Source organism: Rhinolophus sinicus, linkage group LG01 (genome assembly GCF_036562045.2).
Source record: "Rhinolophus sinicus isolate RSC01 linkage group LG01, ASM3656204v1, whole genome shotgun sequence".
Lineage (NCBI taxonomy): Eukaryota > Metazoa > Chordata > Mammalia > Chiroptera > Rhinolophidae > Rhinolophus > Rhinolophus sinicus.
Window position 1 is genome coordinate 208565457 of NC_133751.1, and position 17539 is coordinate 208582995.

At 59.0% G+C, this 17539-nt stretch overlaps 1 long non-coding RNA gene and 1 other non-coding gene across 2 annotated transcripts; one reads left to right on the top strand and one right to left on the bottom strand.

The window, feature by feature from the left end:
- Positions 1-224: 224 nt before the first annotated feature.
- On the bottom strand, positions 225-9128 carry LOC109434619 (uncharacterized). Its single transcript, XR_002135842.2, has 3 exons — positions 9020-9128; positions 7484-7687; positions 225-3809 (listed from the first exon to the last, which is right to left on the bottom strand). It is a non-coding gene; the product is annotated as an uncharacterized LOC109434619 (long non-coding RNA).
- On the top strand, positions 5759-11944 carry LOC109434618 (uncharacterized). Its single transcript, XR_012490547.1, has 3 exons — positions 5759-7343; positions 9052-9155; positions 9485-11944. It is a non-coding gene; the product is annotated as an uncharacterized LOC109434618 (transcript).
- Positions 11945-17539: the final 5595 nt, after the last annotated feature.

Consider the following 17539-nt stretch of genomic DNA (forward strand, 5'->3'; position numbering starts at 1 on the left):
GCAGAGAGGGCTGCGGGGCTCCCTGCAGCCCAGCCTGTCCCCCCCGGCCCAGGAAAGCAAGTTGTCCCCACACCCACCCCGTGTCTGGGCCGGGAGTGCCAGCTCCGTTCACTGCCCACTGGAAATGTCCCACCTTGACCCACTGTGAACAGCCAGTGGAGGCCAAAATAATCTATTCTTTATAGTTACAATTTCAGTGTTAAATGTATCATATGTACAAAGAATTCACGTAACGATATGTACATTTTAGTAAAATAATAAATACATGTCATATGGCTTGAGAAATGCAATAAAAGCTATACCGTTAAAACAGGAGGATTAAGCCAAAGGAGGCCATGAATAGATTTCTGCAGGTCTTCACACTTGGATGGAGGAAAAATTATATTTTTATTTTCACTCACCTCCCAGACCCTCCAGAGAAGGGAGGTGGCTGTGGGCACCTTACACTTACCTCTCCCACACCCTCACGCTCACACTCATCTGCACACACGCACGCACGCGTACATGCACAGCCTGGGCTGTCAGATGGCTGGGGGCATCCTGAGGTGCTGACCCACCCACCCAGCTGCCCTTCGAGAGCCTCTCATGGCCCCCACCTCCGAGACACCTGCTCCAGGAAGCCTCCTGGGCTGGCCACAGGCAGGTCCGACTCCAGCCCAGTCCCTGGTTCCTGTCCCCTGTCCCACACGGGCCACGACCAGTCCAAGGCCAGGCCTTCAGGCTTCAAACACAGTGTCCCCTGGGGCAGGCTTGGTGCAGGCACCTGCAGGCCCTCCCCACCCCTGGCCTCCAGTGGGACTTGGTGTCAGCGAGCCTGGCCATTGGCCCTGCCAGACCCGCCCTGGCCCTCGTCTTTTCCTGGTCACAATGTGACTTTGGGACCTGGGCTCCTGGATGAGAGTAGAGGTGACATCGAAGCCATCGCTCTGCACTGTCCAGCTGGCGTCCAGGGATGGCCAGGCCTGACGTCACCGGGAGCTGCTCCTCACAGCCCAGGGACCCCGTGCTTGGGTCCTGTGTGAGAACGGCCACTCCGCCCTCCCTCGAGACCAGGGGGAGGGGGAGCGGCCGGGCCCAGAGGGTCCTCTGATGCCAGCAGAGGCCAGTTGCATTCCTGAGGAGACACAGCAGCCTGGTGATCACAGGCTGCCCCCAGGGAACCCAGCTGGGAGGATGTACATTCAGCAAATCTGCCCCTGCCTCACATGGCCAGCCAGGCCCCTGCAGGCCCTGGGAGGGGTCCAGGGACCCAGGACAGGAAGCCACGGCCCCAATGCTGAGGCTGAGCCGGGATAACATTTACACATATTTAAATGTAAAGCTAGGTGTTTACAAACTAAATGGTGACAGTGACAGGAAGCCAATAAAACTGGTTGACACCAGTGCCATGGCCCTGGTGGCTGAGGTGCCCTTTCACTGGGTCTTCCCATTCTGACACAGCTCCCAGCGGCCATGCCTGTGTGTTTCCTTCTTACGCTGTCAGCAGAGCGTGAGGGAAGTTCTGTGGGGAGGGCTTGGAGCGCAGGTGGGTTTGGGCAGAGTCCTCAGTGGCCCCGCATGACGTGAATTTGGCTTGCAGCCAACACCGATTCGGGAGACCGCCAGGAAGGGCTTGGGCCCTTGTCATCCAGGAGGGAAGGACACCTCCCCCAAACCCTGGCAGGGCCCTGGATGGGTGCAGTCAGGGCCCTCTTCCTAACGGGAGTGCAGTGAGCCACACGCCTGACAATCTTAGTGTCCTTGTCGGCCTGACATGACAGCCTCAGGCCACAATGCTGCCAGCGCCCCGCAGCCTCTCTGAGCCACGTGCCCAGCTGTCCTCTGGAAATGGAAGACAGGCAGACAACGGGCTGGGGTGTGGGAGAGGGGTGATCGTCTCCGAGGCCTACAGAGCAGACAAAAACGACAGCTAGCCAGGCCCTCAAGCAGAGAGCTGCACCCCACCCATGTGCACACCTGGCCCCGCACAGCTGGCAGTCCCTTCCCTGCGCCCCGTACCTGCACCTCTGCCCACCGCTGCTTCTGTGGGGACGCAGAGCCTGGGAGGGGCCGGCTGGAGCAGTGCCCTCTCTGGGGTGCTGGCTGAAGGGCAGGATCCAGCCTCCACTGAAAGCACCATCCAGCCTGGGCTGGGCACCAGAGTCCAGTCTCCACAGACAAGACCGAAACTGGGGCCCTGGGCCGCCTGCTGCGGAGGAGGCGCCATGGCCTCCCTGCTCTGAGCGTGAGAGCAGGAACACAGCCAGCAAATCACCCATGAAGCATTCAAACCTCCCCACGCGGCTTCACGCCAACCATTCTGTGGGGAGACTGCTGGTGTTTTGTTTTTGTTTTCGTTTTTAGGAGAAAGTGATGAAAATAGATTAGTGGGCAAAATTTAAAGCATACCTCTCCCCTGGAAGGTGAAGAGGCCAAAATGAGCAGATGGAAAGCAGCAAGTTGGAAAACACATGCTGAGTGGTGGGAGCCTGTCCATCCCTGGGGGGCCCGTGCTGGTTCTCAAGGGCCCTGGAGCTGAGAAGCAGGGGTGCCGCCCGAGAGAGCAGAGAGAGGGATCCTCACGCAGGGGTGCGGGGAGGAGCCCCCAGCGAGGGCTCAGTCCCCTTCATTCTCTTGTCTCTGAGGCTGTGTCGATAAACACGTGCGGCTCCTGGGCAGTAGTTTCCTCCAAGCGGGTTTGGAGAGGCCGTCTCCACTGGCAGCAACTCAGTTCCGGGTCCCAGTGCTGCTGAGGAGACAGCAGTGAGCAGGTCAGAACATCGAAGGCTGTACACACTTCCATGGGCATGGTTGTTTTCTCAGCAACCTTTCCCCTCAAGAATAATTGACACACAGGAAGTTCAAAAGCCATAAATGTGTAGCTTGATGCACTTAAAAAAGTGACACGCTGTGAAGCCATCGTCCAGACGAAGACAGAGAGGGTGAGCGGAGCCCCTGCACCGCCACTGGCCTCACAAAGGAAACCACTATCCTGACTCCATCACCACCGGAGAACTTGGTCTGGGCTGGACCTTCACGGGGATGAACCCTCGCAGCGCGTCCCCTCTGTGTCTGCTTCTCCTGTGCAGGTTGCATTTGTGAGGTTCATCCAGACAGTTACAGGCAGACGTTCCTTCTTTTTCTGTTGCTGCAAGCAACTGTGTGACTGTCTCCTTGTCTGGAAGCACGTACAGGATGGTCAGTGGACAGTGCACACGGTTTAGGGCCCTGCCTTCCTGCCGTGTCTCAGGGTAAACGCACACGTGCATTTCCAGGAACAGAGGTGGTAGCTCATTGGATCTGTGCGTGGGGCCGACCATGGAAGATGCCGCCCAACAGCTTTGTAAGTTCTTGCACAGGTCACACGCCCCCTGGCAGCAGGTGAGGCCACCTTCACCCTGCATGGTGACAGCCCTTGGCTCGGTCGGTCCTTTAAATTAGCCATTGTGGTGATCAGCGCAGCTTTCATTTTGCATTTCCAGGGTGGCCCTTGATGTTGAGTGCTTCTCCACATGTGTATTTACCATTTTGTGAGTGCGTTCCGAGTCCGAGCCCATTGAGAAAGGCGAGTGGTCCCTGCACACTCATTGCTTCATAGTTGACCTTGGGCCAGATCCACTGTCAGGTTCATCCGAGCGTGGAGACAAAAGATGGTTCACTCTTGGAGGTGAAGTTTGCTTTCAATGCCAGGATATACACTGACTTTTCAAAGCCAAAACCAGTGTGAAGACAAACTTCCACTCGAGATCAGTGTGTTTTATGCACAACCCGCCACCAGGTCTCTGAGACGTGGGCTGTAACTGCTCTGGGCCGCTCCAGGTCCAGAAACGCTAGGAGTGCATGGAGAAGCAGAACGGGCTGGATGGGGGGCTGAGAAGCGGGAAGGTAGGTGGACCCAGGCTGTCCAAAGGCCCAGTGTCCCCAGCCTCTCACACCACCAGGCCAGGCACCCTGGGCAACTGGCCGCAGCCTCAGACCTGAGGTCAGGCAGCCTCTGCCCCTCCCAGCTGTGTTTTTCGGACACTGTCCAGCCCTTCTCACGGCCAATCCCCACCTAACGACAGAAAAGCAGGGCTCCTGAGCACATCTGACTTCCTCCTGCTCTCGGGTCAAACTCCAGTTGGCCACCTGCTCCCCAACACAGAGGAGCCCCCCACCAGCCTCTAGGAAGCAGCACGGAAGCAGCCTGGAGAGCCCAGCTGGACAGGACACTGGGGCCCCAGGTCTGGCATCCCCACCACACCCCCCTCCACCATGCCCCCTGCAGGCTGCCCTGTGCTGTGCTCACGGGCATGTCTCAGAGCCCCCAGGCCCATGGCGGCCCTGCTCCCTGGGCTCAGCCCCAGCATGGAGCCCAGTCCTGCTGGGCTGTGGGCACGCGGTCTCGGGAGGTGGGGGCTGCTCTGGCAAGCGGAGGCCCCTTCCTCAGGCCCAGGAAGGACCCGGCTTGATGCAGGCGCCATGGCAGTCCCACTCAACGGCTGCACTAACCGAGCTTCCCAGTGCCCATGGCAGATGGTGCCCACATGGGCCCAGCCCCCATATCCCGTGGGTGCCCAGACGTCCTCATCACCACAGCCCCCGCTGGAAGGTCATCCATCTCCCCACTGCCCCCCCCCCCAGCACTTTCTGCAGCTCACAAGGTGTGGGCGGGCATTGTTCTGGGGAACAGTGAATGCACCCTAACACTTCAGTCAGTCAGTCAAATCGGTGGTGGGCTGGTAAGTGGTCAACAGCGGCTCGCAGAGGGAGCCGGGCTGCTGTGCAGTGTTTGCTCATTTCCATGGTGTAAACGCTGCCAATGTAAATTGCTGTCGTAGGTCGCTGGCCGTGGGGGTGGGGGGCATATGCACACAGGGGGCACGCTCCAGCCCACGCCGGCCCAGGCACCAGGGAGGCCACGTGCTGGTGTAGGTGGGCATGACCCTCCCACCCCGGCCTTGACCCAGCACCTGGCTCCACCGTGGGCAGCTGCTGGTGTCATTGGCAGGACAGGTCATGCCTTCCTCCCTGGGCCTCTGCAGTTGTCCCGTGTCAGATCCCTCAGCTGAGCAGGCCTGCAAGTCCTCTTGGCTCTGCCCGGCCCTCCCCACGCTTCCCCAAATGCCCCAGACCCCAGCCCACAGAGCACATCCTGCTGGAGGGGTCCAGGAGCTGGGCTGGGCTGGGACCTGCCTGTTCACGCTGCCTGAGCTTATGGGCTGCAAAAGCCCGAGGACCAGCCTGCCCCGAGCAGCCAGGCTGTTGGCCCGGCACCCTCCCCCAGCTCTGAGGGCTGCTCAGCTCTGACAGTCCACACCCTCCCCCAGCTCTGAGGAGCAGATGGCAGCGGGGGACGGAAAGGACTCGGAACGGCAGGGCCTCAGTGTGCACCCACACGCACGTGTCCCCACAAGTAGGCGCCTGCCTGCAGGGTCTGCTGGCAGTGGAGCCCACGGGGACGGGAGCGGGGCGGTACTTGCCGCTTCTGCCATGGTCGGTGGGTGACAAGACCAGCCCAGAGTTAAGGGGAGCAGGAAATAGACCCCACCCCGATGGGAGAGGCAGCAAAGGAGCTCTGGGCAAAACTGGGGAGCACCTGTGAACAGGCCACTGCGTGTTCCGTGTGCTCCGGGGGAGAAGCCAGACAGGGCCACGTGTCACCCGATCCCACTGGTGAGGGGTGTGCCCGGGGACACTGGAAGCAGGCAGCGTGGCTCAGGCCCCGGGAGGGAAAGGGAGTGACTGCTGTCCTGATGGGGTTTCTTCGGGGTGATGAAGGGGTCTGGGATGAATGGCGAAGGTCGCACAGTCTGTGAACACATTCGAAGGCAGCTGAGTTGTACACGTGACATGAGTGAACGCTATGGTATGTGAGGTATGTCTCGATAAAACTGTCACTTAAAGTAGCCCCCACCACCAGATGTACCAGCTGTTTTCCCTGCCCACCCTGCACTCAGCCATTTCTCAGACACCCTCGGGCCCCTCTTAGGGGGCTGCGTCCAGAGCCACCGGGAGCTCTGTGTCACCACCCACAGTGGTCAGGCTTCTGGCCTTTTCTGTGGGACGAGCTGAGAAATACATACGCTTGACCAGAACAGTGAATGAGTTTATACTGACACAACGCAAGCTAACGAGAAGCACGTTCTCAGTTAACTCCTTTTGTAGCTGCATCTCTTGTCTTTGACACTGAAAGTCTGGGTTTCTAATCACTGAACTCCTTTCATTCCACAGCAGAAACGTAAATACGTACAACACGTGGTTCTGGAAATACCAACATATTACTTCTAACAAGTGAGTGATACGGTTTCTGTCATCCTTGAACAGCCAAAGAATTGAAAATCACAGATAAACGTCATCTCAGCCTTTCACTCAGAATATTCAAGTATCAGCGGTGTCTGGAAACTGTGACTAGGAACCCTGCTCCTACTCCTGCGTGCGGAGATGGGTGAATCATAGGACTGTAAAATAGTGAAGTCATGACATCTCCAGTGGCTAGACTGTAACTCTGACAATTCCTGAGTCACCTAGTGTGGAATCATGATGTCCCAGAGCTGAACGGGGCCCCAGAAGTCTTCTCTGCTGGAGAACCTTGTCCAGAGGCTTCTGGCTGGAGGCACCCCGCCCTCCTGTTGGCTGCGGCTCACCTGGAGCCCTGGGGACACCTCCCAATGCACATTCTCCATGCAGCTGATAGCCGGCAGCGCCCTGGGCTCAGTGCCCATTTTGAAAACACCAGTGAGGCCTTTCTCCGGCTCAGGAAAGGATGGGGGAGGGGGCATGAGCCCTGGAAGGCCGGAGGCACCTGTCCTGCCTGTGGGATGTGGGTTTCTCCCAGCGGGGGTTTCTGGCCACTGCTGGCTGACCCCCCTTTCAGGCCCTGTCGCGTGGCCTACAGGCAGGCCCTCCCCAGGACCAAAGGCAGCCAGACCTGCAGACCTCCCACAGACCTTCCCCAGCACGGCCAGCACCATTGCACTGGACAACACCTAATGGAACGAGGGTTCTGTCCTCCTGGACGTCCGCAGGAGTCCGGCAGAGGGACTGACTCTCCCAGCCCCCCCACAGGGGTGTCGCAGCAACGACTAGGAAGCATCGGTCCTGCAGGCAGCTCAGCCCTGAGCAAAGCGTCCAGAGGGGTGGCCCAGCTGCCGAGCTGCCACTGAGGAATGTGGAAGTCACCAGGTGTGGCAGTGGGAGGCAGCACCACGCCCCTGGGGGCGCCAATCGGCTCCCGCCCTCCAGTTGCAAAGTAGGGAGCTTGACAACCAGACACTCACTTCATAGATGGACACTTGAGGCCAGAGAGTGGGGCGGGGGGCACCCCTGGAGCTGCCCCGTCCTGTGGAGACCCTCCCACATTCTCCTCACTTGGTCTGATGTTGGTGAGTGAGTAGCCATGAGGGCTTTGGGTGGGAGCCCTGGGGCATATTATCTCTGGGGGGGCGCTCGCCTGGGGAGGGTGCTGAGCAGCGCAGGGCAGCTTCCTGCCACTGCCTCCCCGGGGAAACCCCCGTCCATCTACCAGGCCACTCCTGTCTGGACGCAGGAGGCAAAACCCTCATCCTCAAGGAGACGATCCTGGGAAGGTGAGACGAGCCTGGCCTCTGGGGGGCTTTCCGGAAGCTTCTGTCTGACTGGCCATCCCAGGGAGCAGCGTGGATTGTCCAGTTCTTGGCTTGTGGCCCTCACTTATCAGAGGCCACCTGGCTGGGCTGTCACAAACAGCCTAGGGCAGTATTGACACGATTAGAAATTGCACCATAAAAAGCCAAAAATGTCTCACATTTTGTCACGCAGTAACAGAAGAACTAGAGCAGGCAAGGGTGGAAGGCTGGTTGGGGACACTAGAGCCCTCCCCAGGTACAAGGAGTAGTGGCGACGGGGCGGGGCGGGTGCAGAATCCTGTAGGTGGCAGGACCCAGACACGAGGTGAGCTGGGCCCAGGCGCTGGGACAGCCCGGTCGTGGAGACAGTACCATCTCCCTCTGTTCTGCCCAGAGTCGTGTGTGGGTGGCCCCCATTCATCGGCCTCCGTGCTGGCCACAGAAAACCTTCCCAGCTGCAAACCAGGACACCGGCCCTGCTGGACCTCAGCGGCTCCCTGCTTCCAGGACCAGGGCTCAGCCCCTTACCACGTCCCGGCCCTTCCCGGGGCCACCGCCCTGCACCAGGCCTCACAGTGGCTCCCACACCCAGATGCCGACCTCACATTCCAGCAGGGCCTTGAGCCCTGAGCTGGGTGGATTCCGGGGGAGGGTGTGGGAGCTCCAGGCACTCCTGCCCAGGCTGCCCCCCAAATTGCCCTGGGGGGACCTGCGCTCCACTCAGCTCAGGGACCCACACCTCCTGGGCCCAGGCAGGCAGCAGTGTCACATGTGACAGCTAAGTCCTCAATCTGTTGAGCTCCTCCTGACTGGGTTCCTGTCCTCACAGCAAACACTTTTGTCCTGACCCCTGCAGGGGCGAGCCCCGCACAGACCACGGACCGGGAGACGGACAGACACAGGCTCATGCAGGACAGAGCCTGGCTGGGAGTGCTGTGACTCTGCAGAGAGGGGCTGGGGCTGGAGGGGAGAAGTTCGGGTTTCATCCTGAAGCAACAGAGGCCATGGGGTTTCCTGAATGAGGTGCAACGAGATCAAGTTTGGGGTGGTCAGAGACAGCTGACCACAAACCCTCTTACCCTTTGACATCAGCACTGAAATAGCCAGCCAGGTTTGGGGTCCTCAGACCTGCCCTTCCGTCCCCAGGATTGCAGCTGGCATGTGGGGCCCCCCTCTCCGGACACCAGGGGAGCGCCCCTCCCCATGAGCGGGAGTGGGGTCCGGCCTGCTGGCCTTTGGGCGTCACCTGCTCAGGCTGTCTCCTCCCTGCTCCCAGGCCACCCCGAGGCTGTCCCCTGCTTCCAGAGCACATGCCCTCACTCCACGGACACCCCCGCCCTGAGAAGCCCTGCCCAGAGGCACACTCATGCGTGGCAGTCCCTTGGAAACTCCTACAGGCCAGGGATGGCCACCTGGGCCACCGGTGGGTGGACAAGCTTCACCAAGAAAGTCACCTGCTGTCTTCTGCCTTATCTTCTGCCCCCAGTGAGCAACCAAGGGGACAAGGAGCTACAGTCACTCCCCTCCAGTCTAGAAGATCTGCTGACGTTCTGCCTTTGCCTATGTTCAAGCGGCCAGGGCGGGGCCTGGGTGAGGGCGGGGCCTGGGTGAGGGCGGGGCCTGGGTGAGGGCGGGGCCTGGATGAGGGCGGGGCCTGGATGAGAGAGGGCACAGGGAGCGGTGGGGGGCGCAGGGAGCGGTGGGGGGCGCAGGGAGCGGTGGGGGGGCAGGGAGCGGTGGGGGGGCAGGGAGAAGCCAGGGGCCACAGTCTCACACGCCAGATGGCGACATGGCTGTCTGGCACTGCTGGTGACAAGGGCCTGCCCCTGCCCGGCTCTGTGCCTGCGTCCCTCCCCGCCCTCCCCAGCGCCACCTGCTCTCCTGCCTATTGTGCCTTCCTGCCCCCGTTCCACTCACAGGCCTGCGCCCACCTTGGAGGGGACCCCACCTATGTAACTGTGCTTGGAGGGGCCCCCTTGCGGCTGTGCACCAGCTCAGGGAGGAGGCAGCACATGTGTCATGATTGCTGAACGTTGACAGAGTCGGGGCAGCAGCCGGAAGGACCTGGAAGGCACAGCCCTCGCCTGGCAGCCCCTCCGCACCTCAGCAGCAGGTCACACACTTGTGGAGGACTCAGCCAGTGTCCTGGGTGAGCATGAACTTTCCTGCCTGTGTCAGGGGTGAGGGTGGGTGGGGGCAGGCGCGTTACCCAGCAGACTCCTGGGCCACTCAGTTCTTCCCCAAACCCCTGATCCTCCTGCCACCACTACTCGGTCTCTGGGGGCTGAGAGCTCACACATGGCAGGACCCCTCAGAGACACTGAAACAGGTCCTGAGCACTGATGCCCCTCCCGACACCCAGCCTAGCAGGAGGCCCACCCAACGAGCTGTGGCTGGAGCCAGTGGGGGAGGTGGACTTGCCCAGAGTCCCCTCCAAGCCTTTGGAGAGGTGGGGACAGCTGCAGGCTGGGGACTCGGCTGAGAGGACTTCTCCAAAGCCATGGTCCACTGTGGCCCCCACTGATAGGCAAGGGCTGTGTAAGGAGAGTGGATTTGGTGTCAGGCCGGCTGGGGTGATGTCAGCTCATCACTCAGCAGCTGAGTCACTCAGGCCAGCTGCTCAACCTCTCTGAGACTCATGTGTGGGATGGAGCCAGAAATGCCTACTGGCTTTGGGGATCTTGTGGGGACAAAAGGACTTGTGGAGCCACTGTGAGCAAAGCGCTGCTCCCCCAGCCACCACCTGGGCCTCCCACCTACGGCCCCAGGAAGCCACCTTCCCAGCCAGGTGCACCTGCTCCATCCGTAAGAGTTCTGACTGCCCACAACACTCAGGGCTGTGAGGGCCACTTCGTGGTGATAATAACAGCAGTGGCGGACACTGCTCAGTGCCCCCACACCACTCTCCCTCCAGCCTCAGTACAGAACTCTGATTTTGTGGGACAAAGACATTTCCCAGCCTCCTTGCAGCTCAAGGAAGCCAACACGAGGAAAGCAGACTCATACCACAGGGCTTCCAGGAGCGCTCCCGAGGGAGGGCCGACTCAGCTCAGAGGCTCCCGTTGCCCTGGGCCTGTTCCTCTCCTCCTGCCTGGAAAGCAGACATGAGGGAGGGAGCCCCGCAATCATTTTTGACCATGAGGCAGCCAAGAGCATGAAGCTGTGTGCCGCGGATGGCAGAGTGGCAAAACAGGGGAGCCAGGGTACTGATTAGATAATCAGAGTGACCATGTGGCCCCCACACTTCTGTCTGGGAGAATCAGCCCCGAATGTTTGAGCCACTGCCATTGGAGCTCCGTGACTAGCAGCCGTGTGCAATTTCTAATGGGTTCGTTGGCTGAGAAGCCCTGCTGCTCCGTGACCCAGCACAAGGCACTGCACGCACTTCTCATCTGTGCATGTCATCCATTTGCCACAACCGCCCTCGAAAGTGGCTATTACCAACCTCTTTTTCTGATGAGGAAAGTGCAGTTCAAAGCTGTTGGCAACTTGCCCAAGAGTCACAGCCAGGAGGAGGGGCCAGGATAGGGCCCAGGTCTGTGGAGCCCAGACCCCGCCCTTGGCCGAGGGCCCGCGGGCATATGAGACGCGGCCAGAGTCTGGGTCCCAGCGCTTGGAGTCCTCCTGGCCAGGCCTGACGCACGCTGGCTTCGTAGGGTGGGGCTGAGCCTCATCTGAGGAGCGTGTGGCAGTGTGAGCATGGGTGTTAAGGACCAATGGAGGACAGAGATCGGCCTTCGGAGTGCTGGGGGGGACGCTGAGCCTGTGCCCGCGAGGCCCCAACTGGACAGTGCCTCCCCGGAGGTACCCCAGCTCTCAACGCACCAACCAGCACATGTGAGCACACCTGGCACACCCGAGGGGCCTCCTGCACGCTGCCTGGGCTGTGTGACCCCAGGACTCACAGGTCTGGGAGACACTGTGCCTGGGAGACACTGTGCCTGGGAGACACTGTGCCTGGGAGACACTGTGCCTGGGAGACACTGTGCCTGGGAGACACTGTGCCTGGGAGACAGGCACGTGTCGTTCCTCCTTTTTCTGATTATAAAGAAAATATAGGACATTTAGAAATTGCAAAAAAGTGTGATCGAAAGCCTGCAGAAATCACCATCAATATAATTTGGATTCTCTCTACTGTTTCTGATCAACAACGAGGCTGCACCTTTTCACACTGGTGACCGGAGGCCCCCATGTTGTCCGTGATGCTGAACTCGGGGTGTCACGCATCTCACTGACTGTGAAAGTCCCTGGCAGTTACAGCTACGAAGTGCTGTCTTTCCTGCAGTTTGCAACTGTCCCTCCCCACCGGCAGTGGCCTCTTCATTCCTCTGTGTTTTCTGAAATACACACGTTTATAATCTGTAGGTTTTCAAAGCTGACATCTTTGTCCCAGGTTTCTTTGCTTATTTCTATATAGGACCTTTAGAGGCCCTCTGGAAGCTCAAAATGCATTTCACAAGTGACTGCTAACACACGTGTGAAATCATAGCGACAGAAATAGAAAGTGACGCGGACCCACCTTGCAAACCCTGAGACATGGGCGGGAGGTGTACAGCCCCTTCCAGGCAGCTGGGCCCCTCCCCCGATGGCACAGGCCCAGGAGGTCCTCTGCACTGCATGCTGGGGTTACCTGGTGAGAAGTGGAGCCCCTGGCGAGAACACAGCAGACCTTTCGCTCACACCCTCAGAACGTCCTGCTCTGATAAAGCGGTCACAGCTCATACTGGCCTCCCGCTCTGCTGAGGGCTCTGCCCAGCACACAGCTGCAGACCCCAAACCAGCAGTGTGTCCCCTGGGCTACCACCCACTCCTCCTGTCCCCTGTATCCTTTCATGGGGATGTAACTTCAAGAACGGCCTTGCTCCCTAGAATCCCAGTCTGGAAGATGAGGGGTGGCCAGGCCAGATTGAGCAGTGACATGTGCCCATTGGCTACCTGGGGGACAACTGGCTCCCCGCTTCGGGGTCAGCCCCTCTCCAGCTCTACTCAGGTTTGGAATCCTTGATGAGACGCCGATGACCGTGGCCTTCAGTCTCCAGAGCCCGGCGCCCGGCTTAGGTGGGCCCCACAACTGTGTGAGCTGCTCCCACCCCCGGCAGAACCAGCCGGTCTGTGCCATCCCCAAGACAGCTGGCCTCCTGGACCCAGAAAGAAGAAGGGGATCAAAGGGAGGGACCAGAGGTTCTGTCCCCCGAGGCAAAGCCAGGAGGATGCCAGACCAGGAGCCAGAGGCCCCCTGTCCACTTCCCACACGTGACTTCTGTTCTCTGGCCTCAGTTTCTCCATCTGAAGATTGAGGGCAGTGGATGGACGGGCCTGAGATCAAAGGAGAGAAGTGTCTGAATTGGGAGGGAGGAGCCTGAGGCCAGGGGACGGGCGGGTGGCCCAGGCCTGGTCCCAGCAGCTGCTGCACCCACACCCCTCCCCTCAGGGACCCACAGCAGGAATGTGGGGCTGTCGTGCCTGCCTAGACAGGGCCCGGCCCGGCCAGGACGGGGGACGCAGGCATCAAAGCGCCAGGCTGCTGGCAGAGGGAGGCAGGCTGGAGCACGAAGCCCGCTGCCCTGCCCGTGCTCACCTGCTGCAGGTGCGGAGCTGGCCCCCAGAGAGGAGGGGTCCCTGCCCGTGGGGCGCAGCCCAGCATACAGGGCACACAGTCAGAGCCCATGCCGTGGTCCCAGCTCCAGGCCCCCTGACGCTTAGGCTGGGAGGCTGAATATGCCCTTGACCCAGCAACCCCACCCCTGGGGTGTCCCGAGCAACTGTCAGCACATGTGTCCCCCACAGAGGCAAGAACTTCCTCAGCGGCTCTACCAACAGCAGCCCCTGAGGCAGACAGAATGAGACATCACACCCTCAGCCCCAGAGCCTGTGACCCTGTCCCCTCAAATGACAAGGGGACTTAGCAGCTGGGATTAGTGAAGAAGACTGAGGTGGGTGGTCACCCGAGGTCACCCTCGGGCCGTTGATCGCATGGGTCCTTATAACAGGGAGGCCGCAGGATCAGAGACAGAGATTTGATGTCAGAAGCAGAGGTGGGGTGAAGGGGCCATGAGCCCAGGAGTGTGGGCACCTCCAAAAGCTGCAAAAGGACAGAACTCAGCATCTCACACTCATGGCAAGCGGGGCTGGTTCCGGAGAAGTTACTGGCACAATTCACAATGTTAAAGGGAGCATTTGAGGAAATTCCACATTCATTCTTACTTCAAAGTTTAAAAGGGTAATGAAGTAGAAATAAATGGGACGCTCGCTCACCCACCTGGCCCCACGGCGGCCTCACGCTTGGTGGGAAGACACACACCTTAGTCCCTAAGGCCAGAGCGAGACAGGTCCACAGCTGGCGCTCACTGATGCCAAGAGCCTGCTGGGACAGCAAGAAAAGGAAAGAAACCAGAGGGTCAAAATGGGACCAGGGAGAGGTGCAATTGGTCCTAGTTTCAGATAATATGATTGTATACCTGGAAGAACAAATCGTAGCAGCTAAACATTGTTATCAGCCAAAGGAGAATTCTGCAGGATGAGTAAATTCAGAACTAATATATCGCAATCTGCAGCTTTCATAAACACAAGACAACAAATTGTAGAAGATAAAATGGAAGAGAGGATCCCATTTAAAATAGCAACAAAACCAATAAAATTGTGAGGAAGAAACTTACTGGGACACATAAAAATTCTATACGAAGAAAATTCAAAAATACTTCTGGGAGACACAGGTATGTTTTGAACAAATCAAAAGGCCGTCTCTGCCTTTGTGTAGACAGACAGATTCAACATCATAAAGATGTCAACTATACATAAATTAATCTAAAACATTAATGCAATTCCAATAAAAACGCCAGTAAAGCCCGTTAAACAGAAAAGGGAAAGTTTCAGTAAAAGCATGAAGCATCGTAATGAAAACTGTGTGGTACCATCACACACCCAGGCAGACCAGTGGCTGGACGAGGGTGTCCACATACCAACCACACACATGTGAGCACATCAGTGGCTGAGGCTGGGACAACCAGAGCGAGCTGGGGAATCTCACATGTGACACCAAAACATCACAAATGCCCATACACACGACGAAGCCACGAGACAGTGGCATCTGTCACGTCTTCGAGTGCGGCAGTTCTTCCCACACAGGACAAAACCCAGGAGCCGTAAATGTGATGCAAATTGCTCACCTAAGGGGACTCTGTTTCTGTTTAGGACGACAGCAGTTACAGGACAGCGGCTGTCCCACCCTGACAAGAGCAAGCCTTCAAAATTATAATTTTGGAGCCAGTGGGGAGCTGAGGTGGAAGACAGCTAGTGAGCTACAATCCGATGGTGACAGCCCCTCAGGGACAGACAAGATGCACGGTTTCTCCTTTGGCAGAGCAAAACAGATAAGCAGAAAACGGCTGACATTTTGACAAATACAGAAGGACCCGTGAGGCTGGTGTGGCCGTTTGGAAGGCCCTGAATCCAGACAGAAGGGGACGTGCCCTTGGGGGCCACACTTGCCCGGGGCCTGAGGAGGACGGGGGCCATGCAGGCGGCTGGGGAGAGCCACTCTGTAGCACGGGGTGCCCAGCCGGTGAGGTTTGAGGGGGCAGGTGGCCAGGAAAAACCCACCTGTGCCCTGACTGCCTGATGCCGGGCAGGTATCCTCTGTGGCAGTGGCACTGGAACCCGCCTGTGTTCAGAATGTGAACGAGGCTGGGTTGTAGCCTTTTCTTTGGGGGGTGGGGGAGCATATAAAGCCTGCACCGGGCACCATGGTTGGGGGCGGAGGGGGATGAAGGCCCCCGGAGGTGAGTGGTCTGTGTCTGCAGTTTAGCTAACAGGATCGTAAGAAGGATAATTGTCAGTGTGGAGGAATGCACTGCAGTTATGTAACGTGTCAGCACTGGGGCAGCTGGGTTAGTAGATACGTCACCCCACAGCTGGGCGTCTAACCTCTGCCACACTGCCTCCAAGCTGGCGGCTGCATTGCAAACCCAGGGCCCGCAACCCTCTCTGGCCTGTGCCACCTGGGTCCACACAGTGACCTATTCCGCAGACTCCCAGGGCAACACTGCAGCGCGTACTATGCTCTGCCCACCCAGATCGGCCCTCACCTTGCCCGAGACAGAAAGGGGGTCTTTCTTAGGGAGGAAGTGCAGGTCAGAGCGGATGTGGACAAAGGGCCCACTGGCCCTGCCCTGGGAGCCTGCAAGCTATGCAGAGACGAGTTCAGTCCTACCCTCAGTCTTGCCACAGGTCCCAGGCCTGCCCGGAAGGGCTAGGGGACCTGGGCACTGAGACCCCAGTCAGGGCCACTGGGCTGCAAGCGGCCACCCCATGGCTGCATGTCCCCAGTCCGTCCTGCGAGCAGCCCTTGGGGACACCCCTGCCTTTCTGCCTTTCTCTTCCCCTCCCCACCCTCGCTGGGCACTGTCCTCTGAAACCTGGTGAAGGGAGGCAGTCCTGCTTCCCCAGGACTCCTCCTGGGCAGGCCCACCAGAGCCCAGCACCCCCTGAGGCTGGCGACTGTCCGCTTAACCAGTCATTTACTGCTTTTCCCCTCCGGGCCTCAGGCTGCAGTGACGCGGACAGTGGAGGTGGGGCAGAGGGAGCATGTGGGAAGAGACAAGGCCGGCCACAGGGAAGGTTCTGTCACAGCCACACCACCCCTGAGCGGGAATGCAGGCCTGCGCAAGGCTGGGGTTTGCGAGTAACTCAGAGAAGCTCCCCAAGGCCCGGAGGCCCAATGCTGGGGAGACTGGCTCTGTGTCCCAACCCTTGGGGTTTGACTGAGGCATCTGGACCACGAAGGGCAGAGACAGGCTGGGGTCCCCTCCCCCCATGGCTTCTGACAGCTGCTCTGAGGGGGGGAAGGAAAGCCGGACCAGACAGGCCCCCCTGGACCTACAGCAGCTGGACAGTTGCTGTCCACCTTGGTGGGTGGGGACAGAAGCATTACCAGGAGACAGACCACCCTGGCTGGGACCAGGCACTGCCCACCAAGTCCAAAGCCGCCCCTGTGGTCCTGGAACAGGGAGGGGCACACAGAGCTTGGCTCCCACAAGCCGTCGGCAGGATGGTGGCTGAAAGAATTCGGGTCAAGTCAGGACACAAGGCTTCAGCTTTGCACCCACCCGACCAGCCCTGTGGCCGGGCAGTGGCCTCGTGGACGGTGAGCGTGAGCCTCTGTGGCCTCATCTCGCTTCTGCTGCTGGGATGTCTGCTGGGCAGGTTTCCAGCTGAGCCTTCTGGAGGCCGTGGGCCTCTGGGTCCAGTGCAGGATGAGCCCCCACGAGTTCACCATACCTGGGAGAGGTTCCCAACATACATCCCGGAACGGTGGGGACTCCAGGGAACCCCATCCAACCTCTCCCCTCTCTGCCCTGATTATCAGCGTGGCTGCTCCCATGTGAGAATGAAGGTTCTGTGAGGAGGGCCAGGGGTCCGGGGCCAGGGTCCCAGTCCTCTCCTGGGCCGCCCGGGGTGATGGTCAGTTTTATGTGTCTGGTCGGCTAAAATATAGTCCCCGGTGATTCAATCAGACCCTAATCTGGGTGTTGCTGAGAAGGCGTCTTACGGATGGGTCAGCATAAGCAGCCAGTTGACTTCAGTAGAGAGAATGACCGTCTGTGACAAGGGTGGGCCTCATCCAATCAGGTGACAGTCTTAAGAGCAAAAGGGAAGTTTTCTAGAGAAAGAAGGATTCTGCCTACAGACGGCAGCATGGCTCCCGCCCCAGACTTTCCAGCCTGCTGACCTGCTTTCTGGATCTGCGGCTTTTGGACTTGCCCAGCCAACCCACAAATCTCCTGTTGGTCCCATCTCTCTGGTGGAGCCCTAATGGATAAGGGGGCCAGAAGGGTGGGATGTGGGGCTCCCTACCTGGAACAGCCCAAGAGCTTCAGGCTTGTCCATTTCTGTAAGTTATTCTTTTAATTCAACATTTTCTGCTAAAAATAAAGTTTGCACAGCACGGAGGGAGCCAAACCTCACCAATGCCCACA